Here is a 26,281-nt window from a genome sequence, read left to right as displayed (position 1 = left end):
TTTGGTTAGTAAATAATAAAAAACAAAGTATGATACAATCAAATGTGCTTGTTGACCTCTCTCAATACAAACCCAATGAATGAGGGGTAAGGAGGATTCCAAAGTGTGATCCCAAAGTCAATGCATATGATGAGATAGCATGAGGGATCTTAGGGCCAAAATTAGGGTCTTATACTATAAAAGACAGAAATTTCAAGAAGGTACTACATGGTTATGGAGCTAGTGTTAGTCTGATGCCATTGTCAATCTACCAAAGGCTTAGTATTGGAAATGTTAGTGATACAAGGACAAATCTGAAGTTTGTAGATCACTCCATAAAGAATGCATATGGGATAACGAAAGATGTACTGGTGAAAATAGAGCAATTTAGTTTTTATGTTGATTTTGTGATCATAGACATACCTGAGGATGAAAAGACACATATCATTCTTGGTCGACCATTCATGCGGACAAGTCGATGCAATTTCGACATAGACCACAGTACACTAACTTTGAAAGTTTATGATGATGAAATAACCTTGAATGTTCTTGAAAATAGGAAGCTAGAGGTGGAAAAAGAATATCACTATCAAGTAGGCATGATCAGGACAGATGTGAAAGGCCAAAGTGACATGCCAACATCAGAAAAAGTCTCCAGAAGGCCATCTCAACTGGTCTCACCTCCATTAGCAATCCCGAGTGGAAAAACTCTTATTTCCATTCCAAAAGCCATGAGAAAGAAAAGAGAGCGACAACGAGGTAAGGATAAGAAAGTCGGAGAGGACTTGTGGCACAAAGGAATCTATACCTCTGAAAAAGATGACTTTTTAGTTTTGAAAAAGAAGTGCAATAAGGTGTGGAAGCTGATGTATCCCCCATAACAGGGGGAATGAGGTGCCAAGCTAATGACGATAAAGGAGCACTGCTTGGGAGGCAACCCAAGGAAAGTATTCTTGATTTTTATTTTTAGTTTCAATTTTATATTAATTTATGAGTTTTGTTTGCTTTAAGTAGTTCATTTTCTGATTGTTTACTTTCATCTAGTAATATGATAATTGTAGCTTTAATGGTTGTGTGAAAAGTACCCAAACTAAAGGCATGTGCCTCCTCTATGCATGTTAATTCGCCAAGATATTTTTATATACCTCTAAATGATCGGATTGGTTTAATTGAGTTGGACTGAAAGTTTAGCAAGTTTACCACAACTGATTGAGAAGCCACATCGAGTAAGAGGTACTATGGAGGTTGTCAGCTCTACCCAACATGGTGAGAGCAGAAAAAGCCAAACACAATGTACATCATAAGAGAGCATTCATGTATGTCTTTATCATTCAGAACTTGCGTACGTTCTTTTCTGATTTCGGGTGCATGATTACACACATTGATGCATGTTTTTTCTAACTCTGAGCGTTTCTATCCATCCTTTCTATTATTATTCATTGTTAACCCAATTTGAGCCTTAACCCAATTGTTTGTTTTAAAAACCACATCATATTAACCCATGGCCCAAACACTTCCCTACTATGTTCAGAGTATTCTTGTGAGTTATCAAATCCATGTTCATTCTAAGTTCGGGGTTGTTGTTGGGATAATAGCCTTTAAGTTTGGGGTTGTTGTGCTTACTACAAATGAGGGCACCTGATGATTGAAAAAATAATAATAAGAGAAGAAAAAGAAAAGATGAAAAACTGAAAAATCATATTGAAGAGAACCATAGAAAAATAATCATCATGGAACTTGAAAGAAGGAGAAGTCAGCGGATATTGAAAATAATGACAAATCCAAAAGTTGAATCCTTGATAACAGTTAATCCATCAGAATGAGCATAGTGAAGATAACAATCGTATTGACTCTGAACCTTAGCCTACTTTTCCAAAATTATCCTACCGTAACCCTAGCCTAGTTACAACCATAAAGACCTCAAGTAGTGTGTGTGTCATGCACCTTGACATCAAAAGAGAATTTATTCAAGCCTATGGGATGGTATTGTATACTATGAATTTTAAGTGTAAAACAAATTAACACCCAAGAGATTTGGTGAGAGTGTGAATTGAGCTTACAGGTGAAGTAGTACTTTCAAGTGAATGTGTGGTCAATCAATCGACCCCGGTAATCCAACAAAAACCAAAGGTATCAACACATGAGGGTCATAGAAGATCTTAGAGGTATGATGGTATGTGAAAAGTTTTTTATTTCATTTGAGAGTGACATGAGTCTTTGTACTTAAAGTTGCTTGAGGACAGGCAACAAGCTGAGATTGGGTTGTGATCAGTCACCATTTGTTCTATAGTTATTATCATTTTAAAAAGTGAAAATAGGCGAGTTATTTGCATTTTTTGTATAGTTTAAGTGGTTTTTACACCTTATTTTACCGTTAATGTCATTTAATTGTTTCACTGTTTTTCATCAATTTATTTCTATTTTCCGTATTTTATGCTTGGGTTGTGTGTTTTTACTATTTTCAGGTTCAAACAGATCTTCAAGTACGATCAGATGCAGACACCAAGCAGAATCGCGAAAAATGGAAGAAGTTTTCCCACACTCTAGTAGGCTTGCTACGATCACTTGTAGCATCTGCTACGGGCCGTAGCAAAGAGGTCAGGAACAGAATCCAAAATCTATAAGAAACTGTGGTTTGCTACGGCCACCCGTAGCACCTGTTACTGGCCGTAGCAAACAGAACCCTTAGAACCAGTGGCCTGCTATGGTCACCTGTAGTACTTGCTATTGGCCATAATAGAAAGAAACCTCCAGCTTCAGTTGACAAGTCAGGTCCAATGGCCTTCTACGGCCACCCGTAGCACCTGCTACGGTCGTAGCAGACAGACGTGTGATTTTCGGAAACTTTTCTTTTTATGCCAGATTTGGAAATTATTATGGATTGGGCTATTTTCATACCTAATCTTATTATCCAAAGACATTTGATTGACTAAGAGAATCTGAAATAGGGGTATTTTTGTATTTAAAAGAGATTACTATCACATTTGAAGGGACTTCTTTTTGAACAACAAAAATACAAAGAGAAATATTAAAGAACATAGAAGGTTTGGTGGAAGGCGGATGTTCATGAACGGAAGCGATTGAAGATTTCAATTTCATCTTAGTATATGTAATGTCTAAATCTTGTATTTTGTTTTCATTGAATATTATGAGTAGCTAAACCCCCCAATGTCATGGGATGTCCCTGATTTGAATCTGTAATGACTTTGAGTTTATATTTGAAATAACAATATTGTTTTTCATAATTACTTTAATCGTGTGATGTGCTTAATGTTTTCTCTTTCGAAACAATTGAGATTGTTATATGATTATCAATTAGGTTGGACCGCCATTGATAATGCTTTCATGAGATTATTCTACAGTATATATTACCTAGGACTAGGGATACCCTGTAGGGGCCAAATTGTTCTCGATATTATAAGGCTTAATTTCATCGATAATTTTCTATGGACATAGAGATTAGGGATGAACAATTAAAGGTTTTCTCACCAAGGCCTTGGGAGAAAACACCCTTGAGAACTGGTAGTCATTAATTGATATTTGTTGATGCAATAGTGACTCAGAGTTACGGAAAAAAATCACACACATTCCCTAGCATATTACTCTATCTTGAAAACCCTTTTTCAGCACTATTTATTTTATTTGCAATTATTTTTATACAGTTGAATCAAAAAACTCAAACTCAATTTTTTTTTTAATTGAACAACAATTAGAACTCAATATTTATGAGCAGTCCTTGAGATCGACATTCGGGGAACTTTCCTCATTATTACTATAAAGGCAAAATAGTACACTTTCTATTTTTCCGATCATCTTTACCATTGGTTATTGTAATTTGATTAGGACCATCGGGACGTCCCATACACCCTTATCAACTGAGTTGATATGGATACACATACAAGCTTTCCAATAGTCATAGTTTTCACCAGTAAAGATGGGCATTCTATTGTACGCCCCTTTAGGTTCGGTAGCCATTTTCTAATAAGTGAATATTTAAGCACATAATTAACCGGAGCTCTTGATACCACCTGTTATATGAAGGAGGCTTATCTAGAGGGGTGTGAATAGATCCCAAGTTTTAAAAAATTATAAAATTTGTTTTGAAGAATTTAACAGTTATCGGAAGTGATCTGAATCGTATCGTCTAAATCAAACTGCTATCGAGAAGCTCGGATATGTGTATATGAAAACCAATTGAAGATAATGATAAACAAATCAATCAATATGTTTAAAACAACAATCGTTTGAATGATATAGCTAAAGGTGAAGGCTACTTCTAATGACAAAATACACAAAAACTTAATTGAGAAAAGTTATCGAACACCTTGTGTGCAATCAATTTTGTTTAGAATTTTCTATGGTTTTGTTGATTTGAAAATACAACTACAGTCTAATGGATTGTAATGAACACAACAAAATCGTTTTTAAAATATTATCAACAAAAGTTAAACCAAACGTATTGATCACACAATCTACGAATTCAATAATTTACAAATGAAAAGTAAGAGAGATAGAGAGAGAGTACACATGGATTTTTTTAGCCAGTTCATCAATCGTGCTCGCTCTGAGTAGTTCTTCCCCCAATTCCAAATGTAATTGAGATATTAATCTTACTTTGCAAAAGATTGTTTACAAGAGAAAAGTAACAATCCAACCCTACAAACCCTATGTTTGATGTTGGTCCTAACTTATTCTCTTCCCTTGATCTGAGCTTGATCAAGTCACCCAACAATACCAATTTGATCTGCCGTCTCACGCTACTCCTTTGCAAGAAACCTCGTTCTTCAGAGCTTTCACTCGATCGAATCCAAATTGCGAATTATTGTCACCCAAGATTTACCAAGATGATCCTTCGGTTACCATTACTCCTTTGAATGAACTCACTATTCTTCAAAGCTTTCACTCGGTTGAATCCAACTTGCATAATCTTGTCCAAAACCTTCAAATCACCAATTGATCTTAAAGGAAAACTCCAACTTGGTTTTCTTATTTTAAGCCTCAAAGATTCTCAACCCAATTTACAATTTAACAACCTAAACTGGACGTTATCAACTTTGATTCTAGATGACACTCAAACAAAAAATGATTATGTATAATTTGCTTGTGTGTATGCATAAAACATATTTTGAAGATGAAGAGAATTATTTGTATATTCATGGTTTCGTATATTTCAAATGATGCATGGATGTGGTATATATATATATATATATATATATATATATATATATATATATATATATATATATATATATATATATAATATATATATATATATATATATATATATATTATATATATATATATATATAATATATATATATATATATATATATATATATATATATATATATAATATATATATATATATATATATATATATATAATATATATATATATATATATATATATATATATATATATATATATATATATATATATATATATATATATATATATATATATTATAAGTTGGAGGCAAAAAGGAATGCAAAATATTTGAAAAAATCATGATGTTTTGGAAAAATGCATTGTATGTGTCGACCTATGTAAGTCATGTGTTGACACTTTCAAAGTATGTTTCGAATCATAGAAGAAATTTTTCCTCTATGTTTCGACCTGAAACCCCTCCACAATCGGCACATCAAAAAGACGCTACAGGTTTTAAAACTCATCAACATGCGACTCATATCTTGCATGTGTCGACTCATAGAAGAAATTTTTCTTCTATGTGTCGACCTGTATGTTGCATGTGTCGAAACATATATAAACAAAAACTACATACTTAAAAACTTAACAACATGTGTCGACTCATACAACGTATGTGTCGACGCATAAACTTGTGTCTTGCATAAAAACACATTTTTGCCAAGTATAATCATTTCTAACCTTTTCTAAATCATTTCCAAAATGGTTTTATACTTCATAATGCTAAGATGCACATTAAGACGTAGAGGATACCGTCCAACATACATAAACGCTAAAGTATCATAGTTTTGACATCATACAAAATACATCTAGCGTGAAGTTGCACTCGCATCTCTCAATTACAACTTTTGGACAGAAAAATTGTAAACCCTCTCTCAACTACAATTTTTGGACGGAAAAATTGCAAAAACTCTCAACAAACTATTTTTGAACGATGTGAGACTTGGATGGACGTGAAAAAGTAAAACTAATTATCTCTATTTATATTAATACTCTAATCTATTTTTTTTCTACTACCCGATGTGGGACTTGGATGAATATACTATTTGACCCAACAATCTCGTCATGGACACTTCAACAGAGCACGCCGCATGACCATCTTGTCAGGAATACTTTCAACAGAAGGAGATGATCCCTTACTCGAACCAGGCTCAAATATCAATGATGGGTCATCATGAGAGGGAAACATTTACATTGGATCAAACACTTACCTAAATGTCAAAGACTCACCCAAACAAATGAGAAAGACACATATTCACCCAAAATCTTAAGGTGATATTTGTATGGGTTTGTTTATCTATAAAGTGATCAACTTCCATTTTTCTAAACAACGTGGAACTTAAAACTCAGATTTATTTTTCAACACAACTCATATTTATTTCTTAACAAAAAGAATTTTTTTTTTTAAAAAGAAAAATAATATAAAATGATCGGAAAGATTTGAAATGAAAGAACTTTTGAAGATCAATTTTTCTTCGTATCATATAATTAGTCTAATTGAGATAGTTAAACAGGAGGGAATGAGTATGATAACTCAATTGGTATGTAATAGTTAAAATAGATGAGTATAAATCTTTGATCAAAGATTCAATTCGTGACAACAACATTTATTTGTATTTTGTTCATAATTAATTAATATAAATAAAATAATTTAATATTTATAAATCAGCAATAATTTTATGAGATTTTGGTGGTGTTAGATAAAGTCTACGAATCTAATTTATATTGTTAATATAATTTAAATATTAAATTTAGTAATAATATATGTTCCTTTATTATCTTAAACCAAATTCTCTAATAAATTTTTTTCTTTATTCTTCTTCTTCTAAACATACCAAAATATGAGAAATCACTAGAGTTATAAAATTAAAAAAATCTAAGAATTCTTAATGATATTTAGATGGTAAAAATGATTGGGTCCACATGTTTTTGAGCAGAGGATCCAGCCCGATGGTAGACAAAAAACATTAAAAGCCATTAATTGGAATTTTGTCTTGTGTGATATTTCCAAAGACTCTCCATACTACATCCAGCAAACATTTGAAATGAATGAATGTTTAGTTTTCCAGGAAACAAAAGAAAAAACCAGTGGCTGTGGAATGGTTTTCCTTGTGACTGTACTGATCTCTACTCTCATGTGTCATCATGATGTAGTGGACATGGTTTATCAATAACAAGAATGCAATAGAATCAAGTACTTCCATTTTTGGAGGTTTATAGGAGGTGGGGAAGGGTTTGTTGGATGTAGAAAATTACCATATCAACATGGAGTGTGAAGTTGTAAACACATGGGATGTTTAGTAATATATATATTTATGATGAAAATTATTGATATGCGATGTGTCAAGTGGCAATACATTATTACATAAACAAGGGGGATCATGAATGAATATGTAGAAAGAGATAATGGATATATTTGGCATGCATAAGGTAGGGTGATGGGTGGTTCAAATTGATTAGGGTACAAGAAGGCAAATGATCTCATCTGTTTCTATCTTGTTCATGACAACAATGACAAATAGTGTAAGAAATAATGTCCCAATGAAAAGGTCTAGGATTACATGATTCTTGTAAAGATAATGTTTATAACACTCTTAATTTCATAATACATTATAAAATGTGAACCAAATTAATATTACCAAATTAAAATCTTGAATAAATAAATGAAGATTTAACATTATTGCGAGTTGCTAGAATTACAACGAATTACTATAGTTTAATAAAAGTTATTGATTTTTTTTCTATGATGTTAATGTTTTCTATTATCAAAAATCCCCATCCTTATATCCATTTATTAGCAATAAGTTATTTTAAAAATTTATTTAATTAAAAATATTAAATTATACGTAAAATATCTATTTTTTTCCCTTAACTATACTCTTCGCTTTAGATCGGTTCTTTAATTTTTTTTTCACGGCAAATTTGTCTCTTAACTCTTTAAAATATGTCATATTAGTCATTTTTGTCTAATTTAACGATTGATTTTTGAATTTTTTTTTTTGCTAATTAGACGAAAATAACTAAGATGATACGTTTTGAAGAGTCAAAGAATTAATTTGACATAAAAAAATATTAAAGGACCAATCTAAACTCAAGTGTATAATTAAGGAGAAAAAAGTTTTTTTCCTAAATTGTATGTCATCTCTTAAATCTATCAAGATTATCTACTAAAATTATATAAATAAAAATCAAGAAATCTCTAAAATACAAATAACATATATGAGCACTTCGATAACAACATAAAGAGAGAGAAAAGAAAGGTAAAAACTCAAACTCCTAAAACAAAATAAGAAGGCAAGAAATAGACACAACCAAAGAAAATCAAAATCACATATTGTTTGGGAATTTTTAAATAATCCATACCACATAATTTCATAACATGGTCAAGCCAACTTTAGTACTAGGCTTAGTTCGTAAAGTGTTAATCATCCCGAGGAACAAAGAAATATCTTTAAAAATAATCAATTACCACCATAGACACTCAAATATCTTATATTCAAAATTAGATGTCACTGTAGAATAACAAAGATATGTGAAGTGAACTTAGTGATTAGTGAATCCTGAAGAAAAAAACAAGAGATTCCAACCGGTTCCACTAAAAAGGTTATCTTCTATAGGTATCATATCATAAAGAAACTATCATAAAAGATTATCATCTTAGAAGGATCTCAACTATTACAAATAAGAAACCGAAGGAGACCAACTTCGTTTTGTTGGAATGTCCACTTAAAATATAGAATAAAATATGATAAGATATGTTAATTTAATCGGATCAAAATAACCATAGTCTCAACTTGAGATCCCAAACCGAAATTCCGTCCTCCCAACGAAACATATTCCTAACTTTTTGATCATACTGAACATAAATCTGGAAAAGTATTGGGAACATGGATCTCAATAAGGTTGTCTCCATCCAAGATTCATCCCAAAAAGAAGTGATAAGTTTATTTCACGTCTTCCTAGGCACATCATCCACAAACCACTTGGTTATGGCGTCAAAATCTGAGCATATGAGGAAAAATCCCCTTCCACCAAGTAGATGATGATCTGAAACCGAAATATCTTCCCTTAATAAGGGAGGTGACAAATCAAACATCATATATCGCATAAAGGTACCTTGATAAAGGCCAATATTATCAAGTATTAATCTCTAGAAGGTTATAGTTGACTTGGAGAAGAGCACAAATGTCTAAGTCTCGTCTACTTTTCGGCTTGTAGACGACATACCACTTAACCTAATAAATTTTTTATTCAACTTTAACACCTCCTTTAAAGCCTGGATATCCTCTTTCAAACCTTAACTCTCATTTTAACGAAGGATAAAAAGAAGATAGGAATTGAATTATGAATCAATTTGAAAATGATCACTATCCTAAAATGGAAACAATAGTCCCAAGAAAATATATTTTATATTGTGATTATTTTGAATATAAATCTGCATTTGATTAAAAAAAATTCAAGAAAAATTTGGAAGATGTGAATTAACAAAGTTAGTTATATAACATCCTCAAATATATGTGAAATATTTGGGGGAAGTTTAAAGTAACAAAGTGATATGAGTGTGTGATATGAGTGTGTGATATAAGTGTAAATAACTTAAACATAAATTAAAGAATAAGGATTAAAATATCAACACACAAGAATTATTATGGTACATCTAAGGTAGGTTATTTCATTTCTCACTAATGTACACAATGTATTCTCTTAGCCTTATCGGACTTACATTGACATAAACTAAAAAAAAAATGAAATTGGGGATTATTTTATATTGTGATTATTTTGGAGAACCAAAAGTAAAAAAAATGAAAATTGGAGAATCAAAATTCCGGATTTGAAAATAGGGGGACCAAAAATCATAAAAAATAAAAATAAGGGGATCAAAATTGCGATTAAGTCAATTAAAAATAATAAATATGGTGAGCATCATGAGTATTTGATCATATCAAAAGAAAAACAAATACGCAATACACAAACTACGCGTAATGTAGGTCAATAAAACAAACAATCACAAACCCAAACCTAAAAACGTTGTTCACCGATTTTATGCATGGTTAAGAAATTGATTCAATTGATCTGTCTGTAAAATTGAAATTTTATTCTAAGCGCAACAAAACTGGTTTCCTGAAAGTTTTAAAATGTCTGGACAGAATTAGGGTATGATACTTAGCATACAACTTCTCGTCCTTTACGGTTGTTAACATAACTCTCAGGTGTTCTTCATGTTCTTCGTCTGACTTGGAACACACAAGAATAACATCTATGAATACCACGACAAACTTATCCAAGTAGGGATGCAAAAATTCTATTCATATATTCTATGAATATCCCTGGCACATTAGACACAGCGAACGACATAAATGAATACTCATAATGAACGTAACGAGTTCTAAATGCAGTCTTAGGTATATCATATGACTTCACTCGAATTTGATGGTAACCTATTCTCAAATCAATCTTGCTAAACACACATGCTCCAACCAACTGATCCATGAGGTCGTCAATCTTAGGAAGAGGATACCTATTACTAATAGTAACCTTATTCAACTGCTAATAATCCACACACAAAATCATGCTCCCATCTTTCTTCTTAACCAACAACACTGACGCTCCCAATGGCGATACACTAGGTCTAACAAAACTTCTTCTCTAACAGATCTTTTAGATGCTTCTTCAACTCGCTCAACTCTGATGCAGATATTCTATATGGTGTCGTTGACACAAGTCTAGTACCAGTTACTAAATCTATGGAAAATTCCACTTCACGCTCCCACAACAAATCACTAATATCCTTAGGAAAAATATCAGGGAACCCACACACAACGGGCATATCAACAATCACAACTTCGCTCTCCACTCTCAAGGAAGTGAATATCATGAGTACCTGATCACCCTATTTTGATAAAAAAAGTATTTAGGAACTTGAAAAATGGATATATTTAAAATGCAATATCTTGTTTCAAATAAATATATATGATATTTATTTATCAAGGACGCACTCAGAATATGTTGGTTAAAGATAGTAATGAACTGGAGTACATTTCATATTAAATAAAGCTTAAAAAATTTGAGCTTAAGAACTCGAATATAATTCATGTATTCTCTCTTAACGTCAAAGGCTTGCAGTTTGTCGTACTTATATATGAGGTGAGGATCAATTCTAAGTAGGAGGTCTCATATGACTGTTGGTACTTTCTAGATTTACATCCTTAACTTAAGAACATTAGGATCACTTCAAACAATTCCTTACATAATCTCCCATATTTCAATGGTTAAAGGTGTGCTTACAAGAAATAGACAATAACAACAACAAGAAAAATAATCAAGTCTTATCTCGCTAAGTGGAGTCGGCTACATGGATCAACTTTCTAAACCATGCTTTTATCTAAATTGTTAATCTTGTGATCTTTCTTAATGACTTCTCTTATAGTATTTCTAGGTCTTCCTATTCTTCTAGTTGTTTGACTTTTCTCCATTTGATCTAATCTCCTTACCACAGAATCTACAAGTCTTCTCTATACATGTCCAAATCACATAACTCTATTTTCCACCATCTTCTCTATGTTTGAAAATAAACTTAGGTGGTTTGGGTATGTAGAGAGAAGACCTGTAGATTTTATGGTAAGCAGAGTATATCAGATGGATAAGCTAACCTAGGAAGGATTAAAATTTGGTTTAAAAAGATTGAACCACCAACCTTCCCAATCATGGACCATTACATCTGCCAATTATGCCAAAACTTATGGTGTAGCTTACTAGAAAGAGAAAATGATTTTTTTTATTAAAGATGTGGATTATTATATTTGGGAAGCTATGAAAAATGGTCCATTTATTCCTACACATCAAGTTAATGATGTGACAGAAAACAAACCTAGAGGTTTATGGACCAAGGAGGATATAGAAAAAGTGTTGTACAATTTTAAAGTTAAAACCATCATGACTACCGATTTAGGTATTCATGAACTCTTTTGTGTATTTTAATGTAAGACTGAAAAATAAATGTGGGACGCCCTTCAAGGAACCCATGAAGGCACAACATATGTAAAAAAGGTTAGGGTCAACACATTGACCCATAGGTATGAACTATTTAGAATGAAACCTGAAGAAAATATCCAAAATATGAAAAAACATTTCATTAATATAGTAATTTTCTTAAGAAATCTCGGTAAAACTTTTCAAAATATGATTTAATTAACAAAGTCCTTAGATTCTTAAATCGTGGCTGGAAACCTAAAGTCATTGTAATTTTGGAATCTAAGGACTTGTTTTCTATGAATTTGACTACTTTGTTTCGAAAATTGCAGGAACATGAAATTAAGCTAAACTATCTTGCTAAAAGAGAAGAAGGTGTTAAGAAAAATAAAATTCTTGCACTCAAAGATGAAGAAGTCAAAGAATCAGAAAAACATGAAGACATAAATCTGTTAGTCCATAAGTTTAAAAAGTTCATAAGGTACAAAAAATAGCCTCAAAAATTTCAACATAAAAATAAAGAAAGATTATCCTTTGTGCTAATGTGCTTCCTGTGTAGAAAGAAATGTCGCATAAATAATAATTTTTTGCAAAACTAGAAGAAATTTTAAAGATCCAAAAGCCTAATTGTTATGTGACATGTTCTCAATTAAGGATTTTTCTATTTCTGGGATTTTATCAAAAAGTTCTCCCCACTAGTGACATCTAAAATATTTCTATCCTTAGGTATCAAGCCTTTGTAGATATGTTGATTGAGCAATTGTTCACTAATCTAGTTTTCTACTTTTGGGGTTTTATAAAAAAGTTTTCCCCACTAGTGGCATCTAAAATGTTTCTATCCATAGGTATCAAGCCTTTGTAGATATGTTGATTGAGCAATTGTTCACTAATCTAGTTTTCTACTTTTGGGGTTTTATAAAAAAGTTTTCCCCACTAGTGGCATCTAAAATGTTTCTATCCATAGGTATCAAGCCTTTGTAGATATGTTGATTGAGCAATTGTTCACTAATCTAGTTTTCTACTTTTGGGGTTTTATAAAAAAGTTTTCCCCACTAGTGGCATCTAAAATGTTTCTATCCATAGGTATCAAGCCTTTGTAGATATGTTGATTGAGCAATTGTTCACTAATCTAGTTTTCTACTTTTGGGGTTTTATAAAAAAGTTTTCCCCACTAGTGGCATCTAAAATGTTTCTATCCATAGGTATCTAGCCTTCGTAGATATGTTGATTGAGCAATTGTTCACTAATCTAGTTTTCTACTTTTGGGGTTTTATAAAAAAGTTTTCCCCACTAGTGGCATCTAAAATGTTTCTATCCATAGGTATCAAGCCTTTGTAGATATGTTGATTGAGCAATTGTTCACTAATCTAGTTTTCTACTTTTGGGGTTTTATAAAAAAGTTTTCCCCACTAGTGGCATCTAAAATGTTTCTATCCATAGGTATCAAGCCTTTGTAGATATGTTGATTGAGCAATTGTTCACTAATCTAGTTTTCTACTTTTGGGGTTTTATAAAAAAGTTTTCCCCACTAGTGGCATCTAAAATGTTTCTATCCATAGGTATCAAGCCTTTGTAGATATGTTGATTGAGCAATTGTTCACTAATCTAGTTTTCTACTTTTGGGGTTTTATAAAAAAGTTTTCCCCACTAGTGGCATCTAAAATGTTTCTATCCATAGGTATCAAGCCTTTGTAGATATGTTGATTGAGCAATTGTTCACTAATCTAGTTTTCTACTTTTGGGGTTTTATAAAAAAGTTTTCCCCACTAGTGGCATCTAAAATGTTTCTATCCATAGGTATCAAGCCTTTGTAGATATGTTGATTGAGCAATTGTTCACTAATCTAGTTTTCTACTTTTGGGGTTTTATAAAAAAGTTTTCCCCACTAGTGGCATCTAAAATGTTTCTATCCATAGGTATCAAGCCTTTGTAGATATGTTGATTGAGCAATTGTTCACTAATCTAGTTTTCTACTTTTGGGGTTTTATAAAAAAGTTTTCCCCACTAGTGGCATCTAAAATGTTTCTATCCATAGGTATCAAGCCTTTGTAGATATGTTGATTGAGCAATTGTTCACTAATCTAGTTTTCTACTTTTGGGGTTTTATAAAAAAGTTTTCCCCACTAGTGGCATCTAAAATGTTTCTATCCATAGGTATCAAGCCTTTGTAGATATGTTGATTGAGCAATTGTTCACTAATCTAGTTTTCTACTTTTGGGGTTTTATAAAAAAGTTTTCCCCACTAGTGGCATCTAAAATGTTTCTATCCATAGGTATCAAGCCTTTGTAGATATGTTGATTGAGCAATTGTTCACTAATCTAGTTTTCTACTTTTGGGGTTTTATAAAAAAGTTTTCCCCACTAGTGGCATCTAAAATGTTTCTATCCATAGGTATCAAGCCTTTGTAGATATGTTGATTGAGCAATTGTTCACTAATCTAGTTTTCTACTTTTGGGGTTTTATAAAAAAGTTTTCCCCACTAGTGGCATCTAAAATGTTTCTATCCATAGGTATCTAGCCTTCGTAGATATGTTGATTGAGCAATTGTTCACTAATCTAGTTTTCTACTTTTGGGGTTTTATAAAAAAGTTTTCCCCACTAGTGGCATCTAAAATGTTTCTATCCATAGGTATCAAGCCTTTGTAGATATGTTGATTGAGCAATTGTTCACTAATCTAGTTTTCTACTTTTGGGGTTTTATAAAAAAGTTTTCCCCACTAGTGGCATCTAAAATGTTTCTATCCATTGGTATCAAGCCTTTGTAGATATGTTGATTGAGCAATTGTTCACTAATCTAGTTTTCTACTTTTGGGGTTTTATAAAAAAGTTTTCCCCACTAGTGGCATCTAAAATGTTTCTATCCATAGGTATCAAGCCTTTGTAGATATGTTGATTGAGCAATTGTTCACTAATCTAGTTTTCTACTTTTGGGGTTTTATAAAAAAGTTTTCCCCACTAGTGGCATCTAAAATGTTTCTATCCATAGGTATCAAGCCTTTGTAGATATGTTGATTGAGCAATTGTTCACTAATCTAGTTTTCTACTTTTGGGGTTTTATAAAAAAGTTTTCCCCACTAGTGGCATCTAAAATGTTTCTATCCATAGGTATCAAGCCTTTGTAGATATGTTGATTGAGCAATTGTTCACTAATCTAGTTTTCTACTTTTGGGGTTTTATAAAAAAGTTTTCCCCACTAGTGGCATCTAAAATGTTTCTATCCATAGGTATCAAGCCTTTGTAGATATGTTGATTGAGAAATTGTTCACTAATCTAGTTTTCTACTTTTGGGGTTTTATAAAAAAGTTTTCCCCACTAGTGGCATCTAAAATGTTTCTATCCATAGGTATCAAGCCTTTGTAGATATGTTGATTGAGCAATTGTTCACTAATCTAGTTTTCTACTTTTGGGGTTTTATAAAAAAGTTTTCCCCACTAGTGGCATCTAAAATGTTTCTATCCATAGGTATCAAGCCTTTGTAGATATGTTGATTGAGCAATTGTTCACTAATCTAGTTTTCTACTTTTGGGGTTTTATAAAAAAGTTTTCCCCACTAGTGGCATCTAAAATGTTTCTATCCATAGGTATCAAGCCTTTGTAGATATGTTGATTGAGCAATTGTTCACTAATCTAATTTTCTACTTTTGGGGTTTTATAAAAAAGTTTTCCCCACTAGTGGCATCTAAAATGTTTCTATCCATAGGTATCAAGCCTTTGTAGATATGTTGATTGAGCAATTGTTCACTAATCTAGTTTTCTACTTTTGGGGTTTTATAAAAAAGTTTTCCCCACTAGTGGCATCTAAAATGTTGCTATCCATAGGTATCAAGCCTTTGTAGATATGTTGATTGAGCAATTGTTCACTAATCTAGTTTTCTACTTTTGGGGTTTTATAAAAAAGTTTTCCCCACTAGTAGCATCTAAAATATTTCTATCCATAGGTATCAAGCCTTTGTAGATATATATTGAACAATTGTTCACTACTCTAGTGTTGAGGATAACTAGACATTAATTTTTTGAATTTCATTAAAAACTAGTTCAAAGATTCTTTGTCAATTTATCTAATGCCGCATATTTCTTTTTTAATTGAAGCAACTCTTAAGTCAGAAAATAATATTTTTATGAACATTTTCTTCAAATTATTCCAGCTTGTACATGAAAATGGTTGAAGGTAGTACAAATAATCTTCCAAAGCACCTTAAAGTGATAATGGAAAGGCTCCTAACTTGATATGGTCATTTGTAACTTCCTCGGGCTTCATGTGGTGTAGAATATTCTACTTGAAATTCCTCCAAGTGTTTATGGGGATCCTCACCTAAAAAACCGTTAAACTTTGGCAACAAATATATCAAATAAGATTTAAGTTCAGATTGCATAACAACTTCAAGATATTCATTACAAAATGCATTATAAGTTACACCAGGTAAGCTTCAACCATATTATAATTTGTAAACTCAGAAGCAAATAAATTAAAACTAAAAACAAAATCACTTTCACTATATCTAATGTGAGTAATAGTACTAGCTCTAAACAAGTCTAAAATATGAATGAGAATGTCATATAATATAAGAATAAAATAATGAAATAAAGGACTTCAGGTCATTTCAACAATGTCCATATTACTAAAATCGAAATTAAAATGACAATGATTAAAATAAAATATAAAAATTATAAAAATATCATTAAAATGTTCGAAAAAATCAAATAAATAATATAATAAGATAAGAAAGGAATATAAGAAATTAAAGAAAGGAACAGGACTTGAAGGAACAGGAATATAAGAAATAATATATTTTAGAGTACAAATATAATAAGATAAGAAATTAAAGAAATAATATAGAAACCTCAAGTTTTGACAAAACAGTTGGTCAATCCTGGATTTATTCGGCCACTAGAGAAAGCTGTATCTTTGTTTTCTTTTCGTACCAATTTTGAGTTATGTAATTTATCTTGTTATATTGTCAAACTGGATTTAAATTATACAATGCTTTGAGCTTTAAGAGCATCCAGCCCAAACACAAAATAGCTCAAAATAGAATTTTTTTCAGCAAGGTATGAAAGCTAAATATTTGACTCATAAACATTCCGAACTAGCTCCGACATAAGCATAAAACTTATATAATTTTCTCTTAGTTCAACTTGTGACATATACATCAAATAAGAACCAAAATGCAATTTATTTTGAAAATAAGTAAAAAAAATAAACTTAAACTTAAATATGACTCAAACTCAAAAATATATTAAAATATAAAAATTTAACTCAATCAACTTTCAAAAGGTTGAAGTACAAAATTAGAAAATATGTGTTAAAATATATTGATCAAAAATCAGAACAAGAAAAAAAAATAGATATATGATCAATTCTCAATATTAATTTACTACTTCTCATCTTGATATTATATTTGTGTATATTTTCAAGAAAACCCCAAAAAATCACATCTCACTACTGTCAAATTAATTATAAGGTTTCTTACTAGTCCACTAGTATCACAAAGGAACATATTAGGCTTTGTAAAAGTAGCAGTGAAACAAATCATTTCTTATGAATTCACTTCTTTTATATATATATATATATATATATATATATATATATATATATATATATATATATATATATATATATATATATATATATAACAATTGTTAAGTGATGATGATATTAATCTTGAAACTGTTTTGATTAAACGTCGAAATACTAGCGTCATAAATCTTATTAAAATTTTGAAAATTCATTCTCAAACAAAATACATAGAGATTTGACATGATTTTAATAGGGATCATGTTGAAAAAAAGGGAGTTCATAATTGAATTTGTAAATTTATTTAATCAACTCGTATATATTTTATTAAATTTCTTCCTGAAGATAATTTGTTTTTGACTTAAATGCACTTTTGATATTCCTATTTTGATATTTTTTAACTTTTAATCCCTCTATTTTTAAAATCAATTTTTTTGTTACATCACTTGAATTTTTGATAATCTCTTCTAATTTTACATACGTGACAATGATGATTGAGACACAATTTATTTTTGATGAGTTGACAATGATAACTATAATTATTTAATATTTAATATTTAATATAAAATAAATTAATTTATAATTGATTGTTTTAATTAACTTTTTAATAAATTTTTGTTTTATAATTATTCATAATTTAATTAATAAATTATAGATATTTTAAAAGAAATTGATGGAGCTTTATGCCCAAACCACTTCAACATCTCTCTAGCACACGGAAGACAACATGCTTAGTTTGAATTGATATTTACATGTACTATTTATAAACAAATCAATGTGTAACTTTAGTCTTCTTTAATGTTTTTTTTATTTAGTTTTTACTATGGAATTAAAAATCTTAGCAGCTTGACTTATTGTTGAATTATGTGATGGATTTCTGCTAGGTACTCTATTCGCATTAAAATTAGTTTTATGAAAATGCATTAAGTGCAAAGATTTTTTTTAACAGGTCAAAGATTCAAAATATAGTAGCAGCATTAACAACTGATTTCCCATTTTAACTTTAAGTTTTGTGATCCTTAACATCATAAGAAACTCACCCTAATTACGTTTCTACTCATGGCACTGTGAGTGTTTCAATATTCAACATCTAAAGAATTAAAAGTTTGATAGTAAATCCATTTTGCTGGTATCATAAAGCAAGCAACTCTAGGCATAGCCACATGTAATCTTTTCTCCAGCTAATCTTTGTGAATATGTGTATAGAAAATATATTTAGGTTATCTAATATATAACTTACCATCTTTTTAGAAAATCTTTATGAGTCTTGACTTTTGTATCTATCTCTTCAGCAACCAACAACATACGTGTGCAAATTTGGAATCAGAAACAAAATTAGGAAGAATAAAGAAAGAATCTATGCACCTAATAGAATTTCATCAAACTAATTCTAATGTTAATAAAGTACTTTTAGCAGGAAACCATCACATAAGTCAACAATAAGTCAAGCTGCTAAAATTCTCAATTTCATAGAAAAAACAAAAGAATAAAGCATATTTGTTTTAATATTGAGATGTGAAAGAAGACCAAAGTTTCACGTTGATTTGTTTGTAAATAATATAAGAGTTTGTGTATCAAATACATACTAAGTATGTTATTTTAAGTGGACTAGAGAGATGTTGAAGTGGTTTAGGTTTAAGGCTCCATTAATTTCTTTTGAAATATTTATTAATCTATTAATTAAATTTCAAATAAATATAAAACAAAAATTTATAAAAGAAAACTAATTAAAATAATCAATTATAAATTAATTTATCCTATAAGAAAATATTAAATAATAAATAATCATAGTCATCATTGTCAACTCATCAAAAACAAATTTTTATAAGAACATTAAAAGTTAAAAACATCAAAATAAAGGGATTAAAAATGTGTTTAAACCTTTATTTTTCATAAGAAATAAAATTGGAATATTGAATCACTCTTGAATTAAATAAATTGCTATATGTGCTTATTTACGCTCTATGTGTTGGTGCACAAGATAGAAGATGGAGATGAAGATGAAAAGAGAGAAAGAGAGACAAAAAATTTAACTAACTTTTGAATGAAAGATGATGCTATGCAATTCTGATACATAACTTATTTAAATACAAAACTGAAAAATGTCATGTAGACAAAATGATAACCTACGCTAGCTGAGCAATGCACCTTCTGAAAACTTAAAAATAACTAAAATTCGTAAGTTAACACTAAGATTCTGAGCACCAACTTCTCATCTACATTGAGTAAGGTTCTGAAGCCTATAGCTTCTGAACAACAACACTTCTGAACTATGAATTATATTTAATCATCCCTTAATTCATGTTCAGCTAACTAAAATCTATAACACTAGTTTCATCCCTCAAATGGATAAAGTGTTAAGTCTTGACAAATTTAGTCAGCAAATCTGCAAGTTTCTTCTGAATACTATAGTGTGCAACTTCTAACACTCCATCCTGAACCCGATTCCTCAGAAAATGAAACTTTGTGTCAATATGCTTGCTTCTTCCATGCAGCACTGAAATTTTGGCAAGACTTATGGCTGATTTGTTGTCAATCATCAGCTTCACAAGCTTGTTCATTTTGATCTTCAGATCCTACAACAAATTCATAAGCCAAATAGCTTGACACATAGACAAAACACTTGCAATGTACTCAGCTTTACAGGTTGACAATGCAACCATTGGTTGCTTCTTGGAGTACCAAGAGATAGGATCTCCCAGATACTTGAATAAATATTCATAAATACTTATTTTGTCAACTTTATCTCCACATCAATCAAAATTTGAATAGCACATCGATTCTAATTCAGACTTAACACCAGAAGGAAAAAACACTTCATACTTCAGAGTCCCCTTAATATACCTCAGAATCCTGACATCAGCTTAGTAATGTGACCACTTTTGTTTTTGTTCATAAACCTACTTACAATTCCAATAACGTAACAAATTTCAGGTCTGGTGTTACAGAGATATCTCAATGAGTCAACGAACTATTTAAAAGTTGTAGCATCTACATCATCATCCTCAACATCAGAATCCAACATGTGATTCGTTTCAACTGGTGTGATTGCAGTCTTGCAATTTGTCAGCTTGAATCTCTTCAAAAGTTCAAGTTCATAATTCATCTGATTCAAAATGATATCCTTCTCATAGTACAAAATCTCCATCCCTAGAAAATATATCATATTTCCCAGACCAGTAATCTCAAATTCATTCATCAGCACCTTCTTGAACTTCATTATCTCATCTGAACAACTTTCTGTCAACAATATGTCATCAACATAGAGACACACCAGAATCATATTTCCTTTAGAAGTATGTTGAACATAAATTCCATACTTCATCTCACACTTTCTGAATCCTTGGAGCTTGAAAAATGAATCAATTTTCAGATTCCAAGCTCTAGGAGCTTGTTTCAGTCATACAATGCTTTATGTAACATGTACACATTTCCTTCCGGATTATTTTTCATAAACCTAGGAGGTTGTGACATGTATACCTCTTCTTGAAGTGGATCATTCAGAAAGGCAAATTTTGCATCCAAATGTATCAGAGACCAATTCCTATTTGTAGCTATATCAATCGTCAATCTTATCGTTTCATGTTTATCTACAGGTGCAAACGCTTCAAAGTAATTTAACTCATATTTCTGTAGAAATCCTTTTGCGACTAACCTTGCTATGTGCTTTCCAATTGATCCATTTGGCTTCAATTTCACCTTGAAACCCCATTTGAAACTGATGGCTTTCTTGTTCTTTGAAAACTCAGTCAACTTCCAAGTCTTGTTTCTTTCTATAGCCTCAAGTTCTTCTTTCGTGGCCTTCAGTCACACTTTATTCTTAAGTGTTTCTCCAACAATAACTGGTTCAAAGTCTACTAACATGGCACACTGAATAACTTCCCCTTCAGAGTATATCTCAGTATCTTCTAACATGTCATACTCTGCAAATCTCTGTGGTATCTGACGAATTCTTTATGGTCTGGTTTTAGAGGCTGGACCACCTTCAGAAGCTCCACCTTTATAAGTTCCACCTTCAGTAGCATGACCACCGTCAGAGGTTAGATTACCACCATATTCTGGAGTACCATCAGAATCTGAATCATCATTAGATTATCCTTCAGAGTCTTCTTCAGCTTCCGAGTTACTATCAGACTCTGACTCATCTTTGGACTTATAATCACCATCAAACTCTGACTCATCTTCAAAGGTAGAATCCCCTTTAGAGACATATTCTCCTTTAGAGTCATAAATATCTTCAGAAGTTAACTCAGGTGTTAACACTGCACCAGAGTTTGATTTCGACTCGTTGTTAGATGCCCAAAAGTGCTTATTTGAGCTATCAAATGTGGGCATCTTTCACTCGTTTTTGTTGCTAAAGTGTTCGAAACCGCCTTTGTTTTAGATGAATTGCAATACAATGTTAAACGATCTTGGTACCTTTACTTTGTGCGTTATTGTGCAGGAATTAGGCATGAAATAATAGAAAATGAAGGCACAAGAAAGTTGGCAAAGGGACCAAGAAAGGATGCATTCATCAGCTTGCTCGCTAGGCGAGTGCTGGGGCGAAGTGCTCGCTAGGCGAGCACCCAGCGAGGTGCCAGCGAACATCCCCAGAATTTTACAGTAGCAAACATCAACATACTCGCTAGGCGAGCACCCAGCGAAGGAGGTAGCGAACACTCCCAGATTTGGTGAAAAGAGCAACCAACACTCACTCGCTAGGCGAGCCACTAGCGAGCTCCCAGCGAGCAATTCCAGTAGCAAAACCACCTAAACTCGCTGGAGCGAAGGTGGAAGTGTGGGCTTCGCCTAGCGAAGGTTTCTTCGCCTAGCGAACATGTTAAATCTGGACTTTGATATTTCTGGACGCAGGTGCCTCAGGTGCCTCATTTTGGGGCTCGCTAGGCGAACCAATCTGCTCGCCTAGCGAGCATGACAGCTCAGACAGCAGTAGTATAAGTAGATGGGGCTACTTTTTGGAAAGTATCACTTTTAGAACTTAGATATTTTCAGATTTTCTTGGGATCATACTTGGTGACCTAGAAACCCATTTTCTTCATTTTTCTTCATCTCTTACCAAGATTCTACAAAAAGAAGGTGGATTCCCATCCAATCTTGATTCTTCGACTCGGATGTTAATCAACCTTCAACCCAGACTTGTTGTACAAGCCACCATGAAAATGAGTGGCTAAGTTCTTCATTTTTGTCAAGGTTAGATGTAGATGATCATAAGCTTTGTATGTAAATGGGATGATCTTCATTTGTAAACTCTTTAATGATGAATATATGATGAAAACTTTGTTTTATTGAAAACTCTTTGTGTTGGTTTATGATCGAGATATGTTTACCAACTCTTTACCTAGGTTTTCATCCAATCTTGTTTGTTAGCTAGAGATAGTAATGAATGATTTTGTTCACCATAAAGTTGAACCAAAAAGTTGTCATTTTGATAGATTATGTTAGAGATAAACAATGGATCAAAATGGGAAAACCCACAATGTGTGTTAGAGATAAACACATTGGGAGGACTTTGTGAAATAGTTTATCATCTAAAGGAGTTTATGAGTCTTGTTGATCGAACATATACATGCAAAGTGATCGTCGAACCCTAACTTTGACAATATTTCTCAAATCTTAAAAACCAAAACTTTTACCGTATTTTCTTACTCTTTTATGCAAGATACCGTGACTAAAACCAAAACCCCCCCTTGTTACTACGAGTTAAGAATTAAAACAACTGTCGAAAGGCGGCGATATCTCACAATCCCTGTGGAGACGATAACAAAAACCCGATATACCACACCTATACCAACAAAATGGCGTCGTTGTCGGGGATTGTGAATTGATATTGCGGGCATCGCAATAGTTGCTTAATTTTTAGCTTTTGAATTTTTTGACTTGTGCTTGTTAATTTGTTTGGTTTAGTGTGCAGCTATCGTTTTATGCAAGGGCAGATTCCTGAGGACCAACTTCTTTTTGATCATGAGATCGAAAGAACCGCAAGGAGACTGAATAGCAGAACGAGACGAAGGAGGCAACAAGCTAGACAACGGCAAGAACAAGGAGAAAGTTCTTCTACAACACATACACCACCTTTCATACCTATCATGGATCAACCACCACAACCACCGCCCATTTCCACACCATGTGTCAACAGTCCAAGGAATACTGCTCAGTTTGCCAACCACACGGGAAGGCAAGCCGAGATGAAGACGGGAACTCTTAATTTGCTATATGGAAGTCCATTCACCGGAATGGACCATGAAGATCCCTTTGCTTTTCTCACCAAATTTTATGAGATAGCATTGGCGGCCGGAGTTGATCAAGCTCAAGAGCTACCGTTGTTCAAAAGATTATTTCCTCATGCTTTGCTCGGCAAAGCCAAAGATTGGTACTTGGATCAAACACCTGCAGTCATGACAGATTGGAACGTGTTGGAAGAGAAGTTCATTGAAAGATTTTTCTCCCACAACCGTTTCATGGAATCCAAAACGGCAATCTCCGTGTTTTCACAAGGGACCAACGAATCATTGAATGAGGCATGGGAAAGATTCAAATCCATGCTTCGGAAGTGCAAAGGGCACGATTTTGATGAATTGACGCAAATCCACATTTTCAAGAATGGCCTCCAACCGAATTGCAAGACTTTGTTGGATGCTACCTCGGGTGGTTCTTTGTTGTCTAAAAGTGCCAAAGAAGCTACAGATATCATTAACAGAATGGCTCTAAATGACCTCCAAAGTCAAAGTAGAGGCAACACTTTGAAGAAACCGGGAGTGCTTGAACTTGGGACGAACGATGATATTCTTGCCCAAAACAAACTCATTTCACAATAAGTCGAACTCTTAACTCAAAAAATAAAAGAGTTGAGAGAACCTTCAAAAGCTAAACAAATAGCTTGTTGTGAGCTGTGCAAAGGTGAGCATGACACCGGGTTTTGTCCACCTCCCGGGTTCGAAGAAGTGAACTACATGGCGAACCAACGAGGCAACAACAACAACAACCGTACCAACTACATCCTCAAAATCAACAACAACACTTTCAAGGGAATCAAGGGTTCCAACCAAGGAGTAACTATTACCATAACCAAGGCTATGGGGGTGGTTCTTCTAGCCGTCAAAATCCTCCCCAAAATCCTTATCAACCTCAACAACCGCCGGTCGTGACATCAAAGTTAGAAGAGACATTTACCCAATTTATGCAAATGTGGATGGCTAATCAAAAGAGCAACGACGCGGCAATCAAAAATCTCGAAACTCAAGTCGGTCAACTTGCTAAGCAACTAGCGGAACAACAACCCGGACCTTCTTTTTCGGCGAACACGCAAACAAATCCTAAAGAGCATTGTAAGGCGATAACGACGAGAAGTGGAAAGGAGTTGGTTAATGAGAGTGAAAAAAGAGAGAATGATAAAAATGAGGAGGAGAAAAAAATAAGGGATAGTATTGATGGTGAAGTTGGGGAGTGGAGTGAGGAAGAAGTTGAAAAGGATGAAAAGAATGGTGAAGTCGAAAATAAAGAAACTGTGGAAATTGAGAAAAACGATAGTGATGAAGTGAAGGTGGAGCCAGTGAAAAAGAAAAGAGCGAGGAGTTCTAGAGTTGCTAAAGGAAAGGAGGTAGTGAGCGCTACTCCAATCCAAAACCTTCCGTATCCACATGCTCCATCTAAGAGGGAGAATGAACGGTATTATGCCCGGTTCATGGATATTTTCAAACAATTGAAAGTGAACGTTCCGTTTGCCGAAGCATTGGAGAAAATGCCTAAGTATACAAAATTCATGAAAGACATACTTACAAAAATACGGAGGTACACGGAACCAGAGACAATCTTGCTTGATGCACGATGTAGTGCCATCATTCAAAAAACTCTCCCGAGGAAGGAATCCGATCCGGGCCGAGTCGCTTTACCGGTAACCATTGGAGACACCTACACGGGTAATGGCTTGATTGACTTGGGATCTAGCATCAATTTAATTCCCCTATCCATTGTCAAAAGATTGGGAAATGTTGATATCAAACCTGCAAATATGACTTTGCAACTAGCTGATAAGTCTACCACTTCACCATATGGAGTGGCTCAAGACATGCTAGTGAAAGTTGACAAATTCTTCTTCCCGGTTGATTTCATTGTTATTGATATGGAAGAGGACGATGATGCTCCACTTATTCTTGGCCGACCATTCATGAAAACCGCACGCATGATGATTGACGTTGACAACGGTTTGATGAAAGTAAGGGTCCAAAATGAAGAGGTAGCCTTCCATCTTTTTGAAGCCAAAAAGCATCATAATGAGAAGCATGACTCTTTTCGAATCGATGCCACCAAGGAGAATCCAGTGGAGGTCGCAAACCAGGTTCATGTTTCTAATCCTTCCGAAAGATTTCTTATCGGAGTCTACAAAGTTTCGACCAAAAATAAAGGAAAAGAGATGGAAGCATTGTTGCATGAATTAGAGGCTTGTGGAGAACTTGTCTATCATGAAGAGACAAGGGAAGGCTTGGATATGACAAAGAAAGTGGAGGAGCCAAAACTAGAGCCAAATTAGAAGTATGTGTTCCTTGGAGATAACTGTACTAAACCGGTAATCATCAGCAACTCTTTGTCCACAAAAGAGGAGAATCAATTGA

Source organism: Lathyrus oleraceus, chromosome 4 (genome assembly GCF_024323335.1).
Source record: "Lathyrus oleraceus cultivar Zhongwan6 chromosome 4, CAAS_Psat_ZW6_1.0, whole genome shotgun sequence".
NCBI classification, from domain to species: Eukaryota; Viridiplantae; Streptophyta; class Magnoliopsida; order Fabales; family Fabaceae; genus Lathyrus; species Lathyrus oleraceus.
Note: the sequence above shows the minus strand (reverse complement) of the source record.